The 18,843-nt window shown below is 42.6% G+C and overlaps 1 long non-coding RNA gene across 2 annotated transcripts; it reads left to right on the plus strand.

Annotated features, from left to right (window-relative positions):
- The first annotated feature begins 620 nt into the window (after positions 1–620).
- LOC111977242 (uncharacterized) lies at positions 621–17,817 on the plus strand. 2 transcript variants are annotated; one of them, XR_011481337.1, is made up of 5 exons: positions 621–896; positions 1,279–1,397; positions 1,516–1,594; positions 1,799–1,862; positions 17,732–17,817. It is a non-coding gene; the product is annotated as an uncharacterized lncRNA (long non-coding RNA). The 2 variants fall into 2 exon arrangements; XR_002879016.2 differs by lacking the exon at positions 17,732–17,817 and having other exon boundaries at positions 1,799–2,037.
- Positions 17,818–18,843: the final 1,026 nt, after the last annotated feature.

The raw sequence follows: 18,843 nt of genomic DNA on the forward strand, positions 1-18,843 counted from the left end.
AGGAATATCCCTAGCCATAGTCCCTCCCACTCTATAATATAATTGGTCGAATTCTTTCCCCTCCATAAACATAACGAATCATTTCGTTACTATTGGTTATATTGGTTGCCAGTTATTCAACAAAAAAACACCATGAATATTGGTAGAAGAGAAATGTCGAAAACCAACACTGACTACAAGACAGAGCCAGACAGACGATCACGACACATTGTAGCTAGCTAACCCATTTTGTTACATTGTACAGTACGCCTAGATTATGGAGAACCAAAACTGCCGTAATTACAATTTCATGAATTAATACATTCACACAAATAGATACATACATTAATACATCCATATAAATGTATACATAAACGGATGAATGATTGCATACAAATATATTACTATTTAAATAATGAATCCCACTTTTATTTTATTAATTTATATAATTTCCCTGTTTCTGTATTTCTTCCTCCAATATGATAATGAGGGGGTGTCAAGCAAAGGTATGTGGGTGGTGTCTAACACACCATTGGTTGATCAATGCCACAGTGCGTTGATCGATTGCATTTGCCTGGGCTGCATTCTGTATGATAAAGTGTCCAAAGTTTAAAGGTCATGTTCACAATAATATATAATTAATTAACATTTTGTTGCTTTGCCACACGTGCACAATAGAAACTCACAAAAATAACAAATGGCACATTTTCCTTGCTTGACGTAGAAACAGGTAAACAGTTTTGGATCACTGTGCCAATGACTGTACCAGATCTGTGTTACGCGTGGGTTGCCTTTGACAATAAGGCACCGGACTACAGCCGTATAGTTTTCAAACTAGAAGGCCAATAGACGAGAGTAGGCAAGAAGGAGTCTACCTGGATGGGCGAGAGGAATGTCCAGTTGTCCATAAAAGCATGGTAATCTACCTCAGTTTTACACTTCGCTAACTAGCTAGATAATGAAGTAAACTGCAGTCAAGTAAGGAGGAGCATGTTGTCATGATGGAATAAATCACCTATGTGAAGCTAGCCACAATACGGATTAGCCACAATAGTGGAATTTACTGTTTGCCTTAGCAATTGTTAGTGAGATGAGACATGGCGTCATAAAATAAATAATATCTTAGCAAGTTATACATTCACATGTATGCCATGTACTGTAATTTGTCATAGCTGTTATCACACAATGGCATGCATACTTTTAATTAGATCTATTGTCATTTACAGACAGGAATGTGAAATTGACATACTGATACATAAATCCTAAATACATGTGCCATTTTCTTGTTAATCTCTGCAGGTTTGTCATCGGATTTCTTTGACCCTGGTGGAGATGGATGCAACCATACTACAAGGCAGGACATTTCGCTGAATCCAAGTTGAGGCTTGCTACCAGCAGGAACATGGAGCACTCTGTCAGTAAGTCATTATATTATTGTTTTATATTGCATGATACTAGGCAAGAGGCCCTGGGCCAGTCAGGGGTGAGGGTTCTCTCTCTTTATAACACTCACTACCTCTATCCATCTCTCTTCAGGTGCTACAGAGACAGAATGGTCCAAGGACCTCCAGAGCCTTCTGATCAATTACCTGCGTTCTCTTCAGACTACAGAGAAGTAAGCTCCACTCATAGTGTACCTAATGCATCATGTAAACCTCCTTCACTGTGGCAGTCCGCCTGTGTGATGACATAGTATATTATCTAGAGCCACTTGTTGGATTGGATTTACTGTACTCACGCCATAAGTCATGCGCTCTCCTCCCTGTAAACGTCTCCCAGACTTTTATCAAAACTAACGTGTCCATCCCCTTATCCCCAGGTGAGTCTGTTGGACTATAGAACTTTAGAGCAGCACATCAAAAGGCCTGCCACCCTGTTGTCAGGTATATGCAGACAGTTCCCTGAAGAAGGATGCCACTATCAAGGCTTAAATGCCACATTTTGGGGATGACCAAATGCAATATAGTTTTGTATAAACAAATTTGATTAGATTACAAAACAACTTTTTCATAGCATGTTTGTCACTAACTTTTACTTATTTCTGTGGTAACTTAAACTCAACACGTGGATATTATGATTCAATAGGTCTAAAGTATATGAACGTCTCATGTAAAGGGTGAATACATTTTATTAATGTATATCACACAGGTCTCAAGTAAAATATATATATATCCCAGACAAGATTGAAGAATGGGACAAGTAAAGTGAATATTTGTCAGTAATTGTGTCCTTAGCAGTTTTTATGAATTTAAGTGGTTACATACAATACATGTGCGACTGAATGACTTTACTTCCAGGTGAGGCCCTTGCTTCTGGTACCACTGAAGGCCACAGGCAGGCAGCTTAAAGAAATGTCACCATTCAGGCCCATGTCGTAGCATGCAGTTGTCTGATAGGGAGATGACATGCATTATGTACCTTTCATCACCAAAGCAGTGTTAGCATTCACTGCATGTTGCTGAACAATTCAACCCTTTTGTTAGTGTCATTGATATATTGAAATTCGCATACAATATTCAGTTCATAAGCATTGACTAATACCTCTATGGCAGGGGTAGGCAACTCTGGACCTGGATTGGTGCAGGCACTTCATGTTTTGATTTAACCGGCCTGGAAGACTAGGTGTGTTGATTTTAGACAATCACTCAACTGATCAATTAGTAGAGTTGGTCAGGGCTGCGTTCAGTACATAAAAACGTAATAGAACGTTAAATGGAACTGAAACGGTGCTGTACTGAACAACTAGTTGAGAAACGGGGAGGGGTTGGGTTGTGGGTTCAAAAGGTACCTTAAATACGTAACTCATTGCGTCAAGCCACACCCCCACAAACGGAGCAAATTAATATCTGTTCAACACCATACAATAATATTTTGGGAACAGGGTTGCCTACCCCTGCTCTAGGGACCTGTGGTGTAAGGACTGCTGTGCAACAGTGTTCTTCCAGGGACCATATTCACAAAGCATCTCAGTGAAGGCATAATATATTATAATATCAGGGGAATATGGGCCCTGGCCTATCAGCATGCTAGCCTGTCAGCAATGCCACTCCACTTGAAATGCAACAAAAACATAAGTAAGAATTAGCTTAGTAACTTAGTTACTGAAACACTAATGTAAATGTGCACAAACCCCCTAATCAGCGGAATTATATGAAAACAGCCTATTTGCAGTCACATTTGGGACATTTTCTTGCCAACTTTCAGTCACAAAAGCATGAATAAACCCGGCAGGGGAACAAAGTAGTTTGACAAAAACTGTTCAAATTGCCAGTAACTACTAGTAGCTACCAATTATATAGCCAGTTATTTTCTAGAAACGTAACTAGAGTCCACTTAGCTAGCTAAAGTGAACTCTGTTGGTGGGGGTAAAACAACGGTATCAGCCTACTCGGTGACACCCACAGAACACAATTGTGAAGTGTACATAACCATTGTAGCTCATTTTGCAGGACTTTGACTGTGGGAAATCACCTCCCCAGTCAGTCTATTGTGAATATTGTACATTCATACTGCAATGTGCAGCACAGTGTAGGTCGGTGCCGTTTAAGATGAGGGAGGACGAGAAAATGTTTTATGAGCGTTGCCTTATTTCTATTACAGCATATTTGATGACTCATTCATATTCCATTCACCCAGCTCAATGTAACATCGATAGATTTTGCTACCACATGATACTTGAATTTTCCCTATACCAAGGAGTTTTCTACAACCTAGCCAGTGGTGATTTTAGCATGTCAATCTTGGTGTGGCAAAAAAAATCATTTTTTTTTTTTTAGATGCATGCCAGCAAAGCCACAACACTAAACAATGATGTCGATTAAGGCAGGCCCCCGCACCTCTCTGATTCAGAGGAGTTGGGTTAAATGCGGAAGACACATTTCAGTTGAAGGCATTCAGTTGTACAACTGACTAGGTATCCCCCTTTCCCTTACATTAACAGCACTATAACGGTGACAAACGGTGCACACAAACTGTTAGGGCCTACATAAAGCTGTCCCAACAGCAGAGTCCCAACCGCAGTCCCAACACTGCTACACCTGGCTATCAGCGGAGCCTTGTCTGGCAGCAAAACAGTTCATTCAGCCTCATTTACTGCCTTTTAGAAAACATAGCTGATATGGCTGACTTGCTTAAACATATGTGGTTTCTACTGACAATTGAGAAGTACAAACTATGGCATAAATGGATGAAGAGAGGATAAGAGGCCATCTGTAATTTCAATTAAGACATTCATGAGCGTGCTAGGACGGATGTAGTCAATATAATTATTTATTTGTTCAGCATTTTTTAAATGCACAGCGACATAATTCAGAACATGGGCCGTTCTTACAGTATTCTCCCTGTACAACAATTCAGAACCGTAGGATAAATAAAGGGGGCATATAAACAGACAATAAAAGCTCTTACAATATTCGATGATGATATTTCTCTAAAACAGGCTATCGGCTACATGTGCACCACCAAGTCAGAACAGGACTGATTTCCACTGGTCTAATGTCCATTGCTTGTGTTTCTTGGCCCAAGCAAGTCTCTTCTTCTTATTGGTGTCCTTTAGGAGTGGTTTCTTTGCAGCAATTTGACCACGTAGACCTGATTCATGCATTCTCCTCTGAACAGTTGATGTTGAGATGTGTCTGTTACTTGAACTCTGAAGCATTTATTTGGGCTGCAATCTGAGGTGCAGTTAACTCTAATGAAGTTATCCTCTGTAGCAGAGGTAACTCTGGGTCTTCCTTTCCTGTGGTGGTCCTCATGAGAGCCAGTTTCATCATAGCGCTTGATGGATTTTGCGACTGCACTTGAAGAAACTTTCAAAGTAGCAAAAAAATAAAACTGCAATTCCAATTCCCTAAAATGCTTTTTTAATGTTCATTGGAGTGTCACCTATGACCTTATATTAGTTATATTCAATAATAAAGCCAATAAATCATTTTTATTGTGATTCATATGAATGTCATTCAGTATTTAATTACATTTTTATTTTACCTTTATTTAACTAAGCAAGTCAGTTAAGAACAAATTCTTATTTACAATTACGCCCTAGGAACAGTGGGTTAACTGCCTTGTTCAGAACGACAGATTTATACCTTGTCAGCTCAGGGATTGGATCTAGCATACTGGCTCAATGCTCGAACCACTAGGCTACCTGCCGCCCCTATAGCACTGTTTAAAAAAAAAATATATATATATATGCCCATTTTTCAAAATCACAAGGTTATATATCCATGCTTAGACTTGCAGAAATTTGAAATTATTTTATTTTGAATACCACATATTTGATGTGTCACGGGTACAACTCAAAATTTGTTGAAGTTTTTTTTACAGAACTTCCTGCCTTACACTGAAAAAAATGCTAAAATCTATGAAAATATTTTTCACTTCATCCTTTGAGATTTGTTTTTGTCTCTCTGAGTCAACAAAACAAAGTTATTGTATTTTAATATAAAAATACTGGTGTTATACTGTATGACAATATTTGTTACCCTGAATGACATATCACTACGGCCCACAAATATTGGTTAAATCTGATTTCTTCAGCAATAACAATTATGATCCTATGAACTATTATTAGTAGCAGCAATAGTATTTTTCTTTTAGCAAATCTTTTTTCTTCGGCTCTGTAATGTAAAATGGCCGCAGTCGTAAAAACTGTCTGTATGACAGCGAGATTGTCCCATCCACCTCTGAATTGTACTCTGCATGGAGTTCTTTTAGAGATTTCATGAGTATGTGCCTCTGAACCACCTTTTGCGTGACAGTGTCTTTCTTCCCTGAGAGAAGGTGACTATTTTCATCTCTACTGAGAAATGCAATGACCTGTGTTTTCCTCACTAAAGACATTTTCTTTTTCCCTCGTGGCCTGTATTTTTACATTTACATTTACATTTAAGTCATTTAGCAGACGCTCTTATCCAGAGCGACTTACAAATTGGTGCATTCACCTTATGATATCCAGTGGAACAACCACTTTACAATAGTGCATCTAACTCTTTTAAGGGGGGGGGGGGTTAGAAGGATTACTTTATCCTATCCTAGGTATTCCTTAAAGAGGTGGGGTTTCAGGTGTCTCCGGAAGGTGGTGATTGACTCCGCTGACCTTGGCGTCGTGAGGGAGTTGTTTCCACCATTGGGGTGCCAGAGCAGCGAACAGTTTTGACTGGGCTGAGCGGGAACTGTACTTCCTCAGAGGTAGGGAGCGAGCAGGCCAGAGGTGGATGAACGCAGTGCCCTTGTTTGGGTGTAGGGCCTGATCAGAGCCTGAAGGTACGGAGGTGCCGTTCCCCTCACAGCTCCGTAGGCAAGCACCATGGTCTTGTAGCGGATGCGAGCTTCAACTGGAAGCCAGTGGAGAGAGCGGAGGAGCGGGGTACGTGAGAGAACTTGGGAAGTTGAACACCAGACGGGCTGCGGCGTCTGGATGAGTTGTAGGGGTTTAATGGCACAGGCAGGGAGCCCAGCTAACAGCGAGTTGCAGTAATCCAGACGGGAGATGACAAGTGCCTGGATTAGGACCTGCGCCGCTTCCTGCGTGAGGCAGGGTCGTACTCTGCGAATGTTGTAGAGCATGAACCTACAGGAACGGGTCACCGCCTTGATGTTAGTTGAGAACGACAGGGTGTTGTCCAGGATCACGCCAAGGTTCTTAGCACTCTGGGAGGAGGACACAATGGAGTTGTCAACCGTGATGGCGAGATCATGGAACGGGCAGTCCTTCCCCGGAGGAAGAGCAGCTCCGTCTTGCCGAGTTCAGCTTGAGGTGGTGATCCGTCATCCACACTGATATGTCTGCCAGACATGCAGAGATGCGATTCACCACCTGGTTATCAGAGGGGGGGAAAGGAGAAGATTAATTGTGTGTCATCTGCATAGCAATGATAGGAGAGACCATGTGAGGATATGACAGAGCCAAGTGACTTGGTGTATAGCGAGAATAGGAGAGGGCCTAGAACAGAGCCCTGGGGGACACCAGTGGTGAGAAGCACGTGGGCGGAGGACAATGTCTCGCCACGCCACCTGGTAGGAGCGACCTGTCAGGTAGGACGCAATCCAAGCGTGGGCCGCGCCGGAGATGCCCAGCTCGGAGAGCTCGGAGAGGGATTCACTTAGATTGCGTTTGAATTTATTTGACCTTTGCATGCCCTTTTGTAATTTGTTTCTTTTTTGTTATGATTATTTTAGTTGCATTTCCAATTGGAGAATTTTCTTCTTTAGTTCTCGTTTTTTCCTTTTGCAGTCGCTTGCAACGTTTTGATACCCTTTTCACTTATTTCTGGAGTGGAGGAAGAAAGTGGTTGCTCCAGTGTTTCAGATTGAGGCTCAAGAGATTGCTCTAATTCTGGAGTCAAGGACCCAGATGGTTGCTCCAGCTCTGGAGGTGCAGTTTCATGTTGTACTTGTAGTCCTTTAATAGTTTTCAAGCCCTGCCACCTCTGACGAGCGTCAAAGCCGGTGTAGGAGGATTCAATCTTAATCCTGTTTTGGCGCTTTGCTTGTTTGATGGTTCGTCTGAGGGCATACCGGGATTTCTTATAAGCGTCCGGATTAGTGTTCCACTCCTTGAAAGCGGCAGCTCTAGCCTTTAGCTCTATGCGTATGTTGCCTGTAATCTATGGCTTCTGGTTGGGATATGTACGTACGGTCACGTGGGGACGACGTCGTCAATGCACTTATTGATGAAGCCGATGACTGAGGCGGTATACTCCTCAATGCCATTTGATGAACCCCTGAACATATTCCAGTCTGTGCTAGCAAAACAGTCTAGGGTGTAATCATGAGTCCAACAGTTGCAAACGACAGTTTTTATTGGACAAATTCAGGTATGTTTCTCTCCTTTCAGTCTGCTTCCATTTTTTTAAAAGTTTTTCAACAGAATCGACAGAAGAAATACACCCATGATCACGCGCAAACACAGTTCACCCTCATAGCAGCCACATGCCACATACAAACAGCATCATCACTTTGCTCACTGTAAAAACCTTTCCAAGCCAAACCTCATATCATAACCTCTACACACAGCCTACATCGTTGTCACCAAATTAGTTGACATCATAGTCAACATAGCTATTAGAACTAACGGGTTAGTAAACCCACTACAATCATGCAGTACAGTGCCCCAGTGGCAAAAAAAAATACAATACCAAAAGCTTACCTTGACTTGGAGTTCCAGTGTTGGGTAGCCATAGCCAGCTAGCTAGCATAGCATCCCTCTCTGTTTGAGGCGGGTATTTGAGTAGGCTAAACTAGCTACCTAGCTGCATTCGCTAGCTAAGTAAGGGAAAGTGAAGGGAAAAAACGAAATATAGCTCTCTCTCTCTCTTGCTACTCCTTTAACTATTGTCTCTTTCTTGGAGTCAACTACTCACCACATTTTATGCAGTGCTAGCTAGCTGTAGCTTATGGTTTCAGTACTAGATTCTTTCTCTGATCCCTTGATTGGGTGGACAAGATGTCGTTTCATGCAGCAAGAGCTCTGATAGGTTGGAGGATGTCCTCTGGAAGTTGTCATAATTACTGTGTAAGTCTAAGGAAGGGGGTGAGAACCATGAGCCTCATAGGTTTTTCTATTAAATTCAATGTACCCAGAGGAGGATGGAAGCTAGCTGTCCTCCGGCTACACCAACAGAGTGCTGTTGAGGTTACTGTAGACCTTTAGTGCCAAAGTGGGTATTTTAATCAATTATTTGGTGAAGTGAATATATTTAGTATAGTTTTATCTAAAAAGGATACCTTTTTAATTGTTTCACTATTTAGATTTTTCTGAAATTCACTGATGAGGACGGCCTGTTCCTCCTATGAGGCGCCTCCGCTGGTACAGCCTTACCTATTGTAAAAATGCCTAGCTGGAGCCGTTTGAGCGTTCGGCTGTGAATGCCTTCACCCGCTAGTACTTAATGTGATATAATTGGTTCTGACTCGCTACAGACTGTCCGGCAAGAGCAGTACAGATCACCACCACACACTATAGTATACTACTATACTATAGTCTATGCCGCTCTGACATTGCTCGACCATATATTTATATATTCTTAATTCCATTCCTTACTTAGATTTGTATGTATTGGGTATATGTTGGGACATTTTTTAGATATTACTTGTTAGATATTACTGCACTGTTGGAGCTAGAAACACAAGCATTTCGCTACACCCGCAATAACATCTGCTAATCACATATATGTGACCAATACAATTTGATTAAGTATTCACACACACACACAGACACAGAAATCTTCAGGTAAGAACAAATATACAAGATGCAATAGGAATATCTACACAGGAATGAATGGCATAGCATCTATACAAGGATATTCAAATAACAGCATACACATTTACAGCAGTATATGTATAAGCATCTCGCTCGCTCGAGAGAACTAATTACTTACAGGCAATATTTTATATCCCTCTCTCTCAGGACTGGTGGATATCTTATCTGATCTGATATGTCTGGTGCCACAGTCATACATCTTATTGCGCATGCGCTAAACATCTAGAATCTCTCGCCATGGTTTAAGAGTAGCGCAAACCATGAAAACGCAGAGGTAAAGTGCGCATAAAGTATACTCGCTAATGTTTAGTCCCTGGACAATAAAGTCCAGGCAAATGTCAGTACAGAGATAAAGTGGAGTCACACGAGACGTATGTGGCAGGGTCTACAGATAATCTACAGATAATCACAGATTACAAAGGGAAAACCAGCCACGTCGCGGACACCGACGTCTTGCTCCCGGACACGCTAAACACCTTCGCCCGCTTTGAGGATAACACAGTGCCACTGACGCGGCCCGCTCCCAAGGACGGTGGGCTCTCGTTCTCTGTGGCCGACGTGAGTAAGACATTTTTAAGCGTATTAACCATCGCAAGGCTGCCGGCCCAGATGGCATCCCTAGCCGTGTCCTCAGAGCAGACGCAGACCAGCTGGCTGGAGTGTTTACGGACATATTCAATCTCTCCCTATCCCAGTCTGCTGTCTCCACTTCCTTCAAGATGTCCACCATTGTTCCTGTACCCAAGAAAGCAAAGGTAACTAAATGGCTATTGCCCCGTAGCACTCACTTCTGTCATCATGAAGTGCTTTGAGAGGCAAGTTAAGGATCATATCACCTCCACCGACACTCACTTCAATTTGCATACCACCCCAATATATCCGCAGACGATGCCATCGCACTGCACACTGCCCTATCCCATCTGGACAAGAGGAATACCTATGTAAGAATGCTGTTCATTGACCACAGCTCAGCCTTCCACACAATAGTACCCTCCAAACTCATCATTAAGCTCGGGGCCCTGGGTCTGAACCTCACCATGTGGAACTGGGTCCTGGACTTCCAGACAGGCTGTCCCCAGGTGGTGAAGGTAGGAAACAATACCTCCACTACGCTGATCTTCAACATTGGGGCCCCACAAGGGTGCGTGCTCAGCCCCCTCCTGTACTCCCTGTTCACCCATGACTGTGAGGCCACGCACGCCTCCAACTCAATCATCAAGTTTGCAGACAACACAACAGTAGTAGACCTGATTACCAACAATGACAAGACATCCTACAGGGAGGAGGTGAGGTCCCTGGTGGTGGCAGGAAAATACCCTCTCCCTCAACGTCAACAAAACGAAGGAGCTGACCATGGACTTCAGGAGACAGAAGGAGCACACCACTATCCACATCAACGGGACTGAGGTGGAGAAGGTGAAAAGCTTCAAGTTCCTCGGTGTACACATCACTGACAATCTGAAATGATCCACCCACACAGACAGTGTGGTGAAGAAGGCGCAACAGGCACATTTGTGGCCTGCTGGAGGTCATTTTGCAGGGCTCTGGCAGTGCACCTCCTGGCACAAAGGCGGAGGTAGCGGTCCTGCTGCTGGGTTGTTGCCCTCCTACGGCCTCCTCCACGTCTCCTGATGTACTGGCCTGTCTCCTGGTAGCGCCTCCATGCTCTGGACACTACGCTGACAGACACAGCAAACCTTYTTGCCACAGCTMGCATTGATGTGCCATCCTGGATGARCTGCACTACCTGAGCCACTTGTGTGGGTTGTAGACTCCGTCKCATGCTACCACTAGAGTGAGAGCACCGCCAGCATTCAAAAGTGACCAAAACATCAGCCAGGAAGCATAGGAACTGAGAAGTGGTCTGTGGTCACCACCTGCAGAATCACTCCTTTTTTGGGGGTGTCTTGCTAATTGCCTATAATTTCCACCTTTTGTCTATTCCATTTGCACAACAGCATGTGAAATTTATTGTCAATCAGTGTTGCTTCCTAAGTGGACAGTTTGATTTCATAGAAGTGTGATTGACTTGGAGTTACATTGTGTTGTTTAAGTGTTCCCTTTATTTTTTTGAGCAGTGTATATTTCACTGTGATCTGCTGCTGCTGACAATCAGGCAGTGAGCCGGCTGTTACTGAGCGAGGAGGGCAACATTTTTTGTGACAACTTTTTACCAATTGTATGTAGGCTATTTAGATCGGTCATTATGGAGACATTCCAACCCTTTTCCCATAACTTCTTAACGCCATAGAACTGATATAAGGCGACAAAGCATTGGAAAACGACTATGCGTACTAGAGTGCTTTATATACATTTGCTCAGAGGTAGCTTAAAGATAGCTGCATTCTAATACCTACTTTTCTTATGGAAAACCATATCAAGCGAAAGGTACTCATGTTCAGTTCTTGGGTCTCAACTTTGCGTGAGTTGAACTTTGAAATGGAAGTTATAGACCTCCCTTGCGTGCTTCTGTTATGGGGGAAAAGTCCACAATGAAACTGACATTAAGTGTGGAGAATGATAGGTCTACATTTGCATTTGCTCGCCATTAAGTAGGCTATTAAATTGTATGCCATTGTAGGTTACTTTTTTAAATTTAATCCGTTACAGTTACTAATTACCTGTCTAAAATTGTAATCAGTAACGTAACTTTTGGATTACCTGAACTCAGTAATGTAATTTGATTATTTTCAGTTACTTTTGGATTACTTCATCCGTAAAACACATAAGAAAAAAATGTTTGAGCCACGAAGCAAAGCCACATTAGAACACACCACATTTTCTTTTACAACATGCACAGTGTAATGACACATTTAGTCCACCAAGTACTTTTTAAGTTTAAGCAAAAAAATTATTATTACCAATTTAACAACATTTATTGCAGGATGTTTGAGGCACTAAGCAAAGCCACATTAGAACACATCACAAAACATTGTGACAAAAATGTATTTAGGCCCTGTATACCTGCCTCTAACATGTGTCCTTCGTCCTGATCTTGTCCATTTACACCTATCTGATCACAGTCAGATCACAATGCGTCTTTTAATAATGTACACCTGTCTAAAAATGTGGGCTTAAACACAATGTGCAGAACAAAGGATACATGTTAAAACCAGGTTTAAGTAATGGTTTAAGTATCACCGCAACATGGATGGTGCTAAACACTTATCGCACGGGACACCAGTACAAAAAAGTATGAAAATGTATGCACTCACTACTGTAAATCGCTCTGGATAAGGGTGTCTGCTAAATGGCTAAAATGAGAAATAGAAATATGAAGAAAACATTATTTTTTTCAACATGCAAAGTGTAATGACACATTTAGTCCACAAAGTGTTTTTTAAAAGTTTAAGCAAAAAAAGTGCAGCTAGGTGCAATAAACCCACATATCCGACATGGCATTACAGTAGGCCTATTCTGAGTCTAGCCTACTAAAATGATTGAAGGCAGAAATTGCTGGTGTATCACAGCAAATCAAATCAAATTGTATTTGTCACATGCGTCGAATACAACCGGTGTAGACCTTACAGTGAAATGCTTACTTACAAGCCCTAAACCAACAATGTAGTTTTAAGAAAATAGCACCTCCCCTCAAAAAAAAGATAATAACAAATCATTAAAGAGCAGCAATAAATAACAATAGTGGGGCTATATACAGAGTCAATGTGCGGGGGCACTGGTGTCGAGGTAATATGTACATGGAGGTAGAGTTATTAAAGTGACTATGCATAGATAATAACATAATAACAGAGAGTAGCAGCAACGTAGAAGGGGGGGGGGGCAATGCAAATAGTCTGAGTAGCTATTTGACTAGATGTTCAGGAGTCTTATGGCTTGGCGGTAGAAGCTGTTTAGATGCCTCTTGGACGGAGACTTGGCGCTCCGGTACTGCTTGCTGTGCGGTAGCTGAGAGAACAGTCTATGACTAGGGTGGCTGGAGTCTTTGACAGTTTTTAGGGCCTTGCAGTTGGAGGCCGAGCAGTTGCCATACCAGGCAGTGATGTAAGCAGTCAGGATGCTCTCAATGGTGCAGCTGGAGAACCTTTTGAAGATCTAAGGACCCATGCCAAATCTTCCTCTGACACCGCCTGGTATAGAGGTCCTGGATGGCAGGAAGCCCCAGTGATGTACTGGGCCGTACGTACTACCTTCTGTAGTGCCTTGCGGTTGGAGGCCGAGCAGTTGCCATACCAGGCAGTGATGTAAGCAGTCAGGATGCTCTCAATGGTGCAGCTGGAGAACCTTTTGAGGATCTAAGGACCCATGCCAAATCTTTTCAGTCTCCTGAGGAGGAATAGGTTTTGTCGTGCCCTCTTCACGACTGTCTTGGTGTGCTTGGGCCATGTTAGTTTGTTGGTGATGTGGACGCCAAGGAACTTGAAGCTCTCAACCTGCTCCACTTGAGAGCTTCAAGTTGAGACTTCCTTAGATATCGTGCACCAGCTGTTGTGATCCTTCCTTCTTTTCTTTTTCCACAATCATCTCCTTTGTCTTGTCAGGTTGAGGGAGAGGTTGTTGTCCTTGCACACATGGTCAGGTCTCTGACCTCCTCCCTATAGGCTGTCTCATCGTTGTCGGTGATCAGGCCTACCACTGTTGTGCCATCAACAAACTTAATGATGGTGTTGGAGTCGTGCATGGCCGTGCAGTCATGAGTGAACAGGGAGTACAGGAGGGACTGAGCACGCACCCCTGAGGGCCCCCGTGTTGAGGATCAGCGTGGCGGATGTGTTGTTACCTACCTTACAACCATGGGGCGAGCCAGTTGCAGAGGGAGGTGTTTAGTCCCAGGGTCCTTAGCTTAGTGATGAGCTTTGAGGGCACTATGGTGTTGAATGCTGAGCTGTAGTCAATGAATAGCATTTTCACATTGTGTTCCTTTTGTCCAGGTGTGAAAGTGCAGTTAGGAGTGCAATAGATATTGCATCATCTGTGCATCTGTTGGTGCGGTATGCAAATTTGCCTCGAAGCAAGCATAGAAGTTATTTAGCTCGTCTGGTAGGCTCGTGTCACTAGGCAGCTCTCGGCTGTGCTTCCCTTTGCAGTCTGTAATAGTTTGCAAGCCCTGCCACATCCGACGAGCGTCAGAGCCGGTGTAGTACGATTCGATCTTAGTCCTGTATTGATGCTTTACCTGTTGGATGGTTCGTCGGAGGGCATAGTGGGATTTCTTATAAGCTTCCGGGTTAGAGTCCCGCTACTTTAAAACGGCAGCTCTGCCCTTTAGCTCAGCACGAATGTTGCCTTTAATCCATGGCTTTTGGTTCGAATATGTACGCACAGTCAGTGTGGGGACAACGTCATCGATGCACTTATTGATGAAGCCAGTGACTGATGTGGTGTCCTCAATGCCATCGGAAGAATCCCGGAACATGTTCCAGTCTGTGCTAGAAAAACAGTCACGTAGGTTAGCATCTGCTTCATCTGACTACTCTTTTTTAGAGACTGAGTCACTGGTGCTTCCTGCTTTAATTTTTGGTTGTAAGCAGGAATCAGGAGGATAGAATTATGGTCAGATTTGCCAAATGGAGGGCGAGGGAGAGCTTTGTATGCGTCTCTGTGTGTGGAGTAAAGGTGGTCTAGAGTTTTTTTCCCTCTGGTTGCGCATTTAACATGCTGATAGAAATTAGGTAAAACTGATTTAAGTTTCCCTGCATTAAAGTCCCCGGCCACTAGGAGCACCGCCTCTGGATGAGCGTTTTCCTGTTTGCTTAGAGCAGTATACAGCTCATTGAGTGCTGTTTTAGTGCCAGCATCGATCTGTGGTGGTATGTAGACAGCTACGAAAAATAGATAGTAGATAGTAGACTCGGTAGATAGTGTGGTCTACAGCTTATCATGAGATACTCTACCTCAGGCGAGCAAAACCTTGAGACTTTCTTAGACATCGTGCACCAGCTGTTGTTTACAAATATGCATAGGCTCCCGCCCTGTGTCCTACCAGAGGCTGCTGTTCTATCCTGCCGATAGTGTATAACCTGCCAGCTGTATGTTATTAATGTTGTCGTTCAGCCATGACTCTGGGAAACATAAGATATTACAGTTTTTAATGTCCCATTGGTAGGATATACAGTTGAAGTCAGAAGTTTACATACACTTATGTTGGAGTCATTAAAACTTGTTTTTCAACCCCTCCACAAATTTCTTGTTAACAAACTACAGTTTTGGCAAGTTGGTTAGGACATCTACTTTGTGCATGACACAAGTAATTTTTCCAACAATTGTTTACAGACAGATTATTTCACTTATAATTCACTGTATCACAATTTCAGTGTGTCAGAAGTACACTAAGTTGACTGTGCCTTTAAACAGCTTGGAAAATTCCAGAAAATGATGTCATGGCTTTAGAAGCTTCTGATAGGCTAATTGACATAATTTGAGTCAATTGGAGGTGTACCTGTGGATGTATTTCAAGGCCTACCTTCAAACTCAGTGCCTCTTTACTTGACATCATGTGAAAATCAAAAGAAATCAGCCAAGCCAAGACAGCAATTTCCAAAATCCTGAAGGTACCACGTTCATCTGTACAAACAACAGTACCCAAGTATAAACACCATGGGACCACGTAGCTGTCATACCACTCAGGAAGGAGACACGTTCTGTCTCCTAGAGATGAATGTACTTTGGTGCGAAAAGTGCAAATCAATCCCAGAACAACAGCAAAGGACCCTGTGAAGATATTGGAGGAAACGGGTACAAAAGTATCTATATCCACAGTAAAACGAGTCCTATATCGACATAACCTGAAAGGCGCTCAGCAAGGAAGAAGCCACTGCTCCAAAACCGCCATAAAAATGCCCGACTATGGTTTGCAACTTCACATGGGGACAAATATCCAATTTGTAAGTCGCTCTGGATAAGAGCGTCTGCTAAATGACTTAAATGTAAATGTAAATGTAAAGATCGTACTTTTTGAAATCATTTGCGCCAGCCATTTCACACAATATCTCCTCCCTCTTAGGAATCTGAAAATGCTCCCTTTTGATACATTTATTAAGGTCCTTGGGGGTCCATACAGACTCTCAGATCTCCGTTCCTTTTCTGAACACACACCATGGAATTGACCCAGTCTGTTGGCTCCTCTGTTTTCACATGCACATCGAGTTTCACCATGCTTACCAACTCCTTCTTTAGAGCCTTCCGTAGTGGCACCGGAACTCTGCGTGGTGCATGATTCACTGGCTTGGCATTCTCTGTGAGGGTAATAGAGTGAATGAGAGGCGATGCTCCAAATCCTGTGAACACATTCGAATATCTTTGCGCAATCTCCTCACCATTTGGATTACTTGTCACCCGTTGAACACTGTGTAGCCAGTCAAAGACATTAATGGTGTACACTCGCTTAACCAGTCCCAACAACTCACATGCTGTATCCCCCAAAAGAGAATCATGCCACTCTGGTACATCACAAACCATTAGTCTCAATTGCTTGGCCATTGTACGCTTTGATAGCCACAGCCTTTTGCATGATGGCTGGTTTGTGCTTTAACTCATGAAAATCCCTCATTCATTAGGTTGGCTTTAGCTCCTGTATCCAGCTTTAAGGTCAAAATTGTACCATTGACCACTAGTGGTACAACCCAGTGGTCACTAGCTACAGTATGGACCTGTGATGGTTCTTGCCAGTCCTCCATGCAATCCACAGTGCACACAAACAAATCACTTTGTTCATTCTCCTCCATTTCAATGATGTGAACATTTTGTCCAATACTTGTCCTCTGCAAAACACATTTTTCCAAAATGATTTTTTCCCTTGCACTTGTAGCAACATTTCCCAAACCAGGACACCTCCTGGTCTGGTGCCACACCTGATACAATCATGTTGCTTGTGAATCCTTTGGTGAAAGTCATATTGCTTGTGGCTCCTTTGCTCATAGCGCCCCCTTGTGTCTTTCTCTACAAAATCCAATTGCCTATGAATGATTTCTGAAGCATCTATATAGGCCTAATTTTAAATAGTTTAATTTTTATTCTTTGTAAATGGCTTACACGAGCTTGTTAGCTCCCTCCATAATTGCCTGATCATTGCCTGATCAGGAGGAGTCAGAAGAGGTGGGTTCCAGGGTGGCCTCCTGAATGTCAAGTGTTCTTCTGTTCTGTCCCAACATCATGTTAGAAAAAGAGTGCCATAGAACAATGCAGGCTATTAGTCAGTTACTGTATCCTTGTAGTAATGTCTGTAGTTGCTGACATCAAATCTAAATAGAAAATTATTATCTGAGCCATTCTGAGTGGTCAAAGGCTATTTCTAAATATTTCCAGACTTTCCTGGAATTTCTTACACTTATTACTGTCAATTGGGGAAGCGACTTTTAGCTTTTACACCACAAACCTCTGGAATGCCGTACCACGCCATACCAGGGACCTTTTTAGACACAAAGTGAAGATTCACCTCTTTAGTTTGGCTTGTAATTAGCCTGGCTAGCTTTTGACTTTCTTTTTAACGTCTTTGTCACTCCCGTGTTTGTGCTTGTCTCCACCCCTCTACAGCTGTCGCCCATCTTCCCTGTTATCCATTCCGCCTGCCTTGACCCTGAGCCTGCCTGCCGTTCTGTACCTTTCGGACTCTGCTCTGGACTACTGACCTCTGCCTGCCCCCCTGTTTTTGTAGTAAACTTTTGTTACTTCGAAACTGTCTGCATCTGGGTCTTCTCCTGAGCCTTGACAATCTTATTCCTATGTATTTGTATTCATTTTTGTCATTCTATGCTGCTTTTGTTTGACATTTCTTTGTAATTTTATATATTCTTTATTATAGTTATTTATAATAATAGTTGTGGTCTGTATGACATTTTACAAATAAAGTGTATTATTCAATAGCAAATATACGTTAAGGCACGTCTCTATCATATTCAATCTTTTCTATATCTTTTTTGGCTGATGTGTATGTCAATTGTTTTATCTTTAGTCTGTAGCAGCACCAAGAGGCATTTCGATCCAAAAATATTTATTCTATCTTATTTTAACAAATCAAAATCAAATCAAATTGTATTTGCCACATGCTTCGTAAACCGGTGTAGACTAACAGTGAAATGCTTACTTACGGACCCTCCCCAACAATGCAGAGAGAAAGAAAATAGAGAAATAATAAAAAAGTTAAACACATAATAACAAAAGTAATAATAAATACACAATGAGTATTGATAACTTGGCTATATACACAGTGTACCAGTACCGAGTCGATGTACAGGGGTACGAGGTAATTGAGGTAGATATGTACTTATAACTAATAATAAAGTGACTAGACAACAGGATAGATAATAAACAGTAGCAGCAGTGTGTGAGGAGTCAAAGTTAGTGCAAAAAGGGTCAAGGCAGATAGTTAACCAAATAGCTACCCGGACTAACTATTTAGAAGTCTTATGGCTTGGGGGAGGAAGCTGTTCAGGCTCCTGTTGGTTCCAGACTTGGTGAATCAGTACCGCTTGCCGTGCGGTAGCAAAGAGAACAATCTTTGGCTTGAGTGGTCTTTGACAATTTTTAGGGCCTTCCACTGACACCGCCTGGTATAGAGGTCCTGGATGGCAGGGAGTTCGGCCCCGGATGGCAGGGAGTTCGGCCCCAGCGTCGTGTTGTCAGCAAACTTAACGATGGTGTTGGAG

The sequence above is a fragment of the Salvelinus sp. IW2-2015 genome, linkage group LG17 (assembly GCF_002910315.2).
Source record: "Salvelinus sp. IW2-2015 linkage group LG17, ASM291031v2, whole genome shotgun sequence".
Classification (NCBI taxonomy): Eukaryota; Metazoa; Chordata; class Actinopteri; order Salmoniformes; family Salmonidae; genus Salvelinus; species Salvelinus sp. IW2-2015.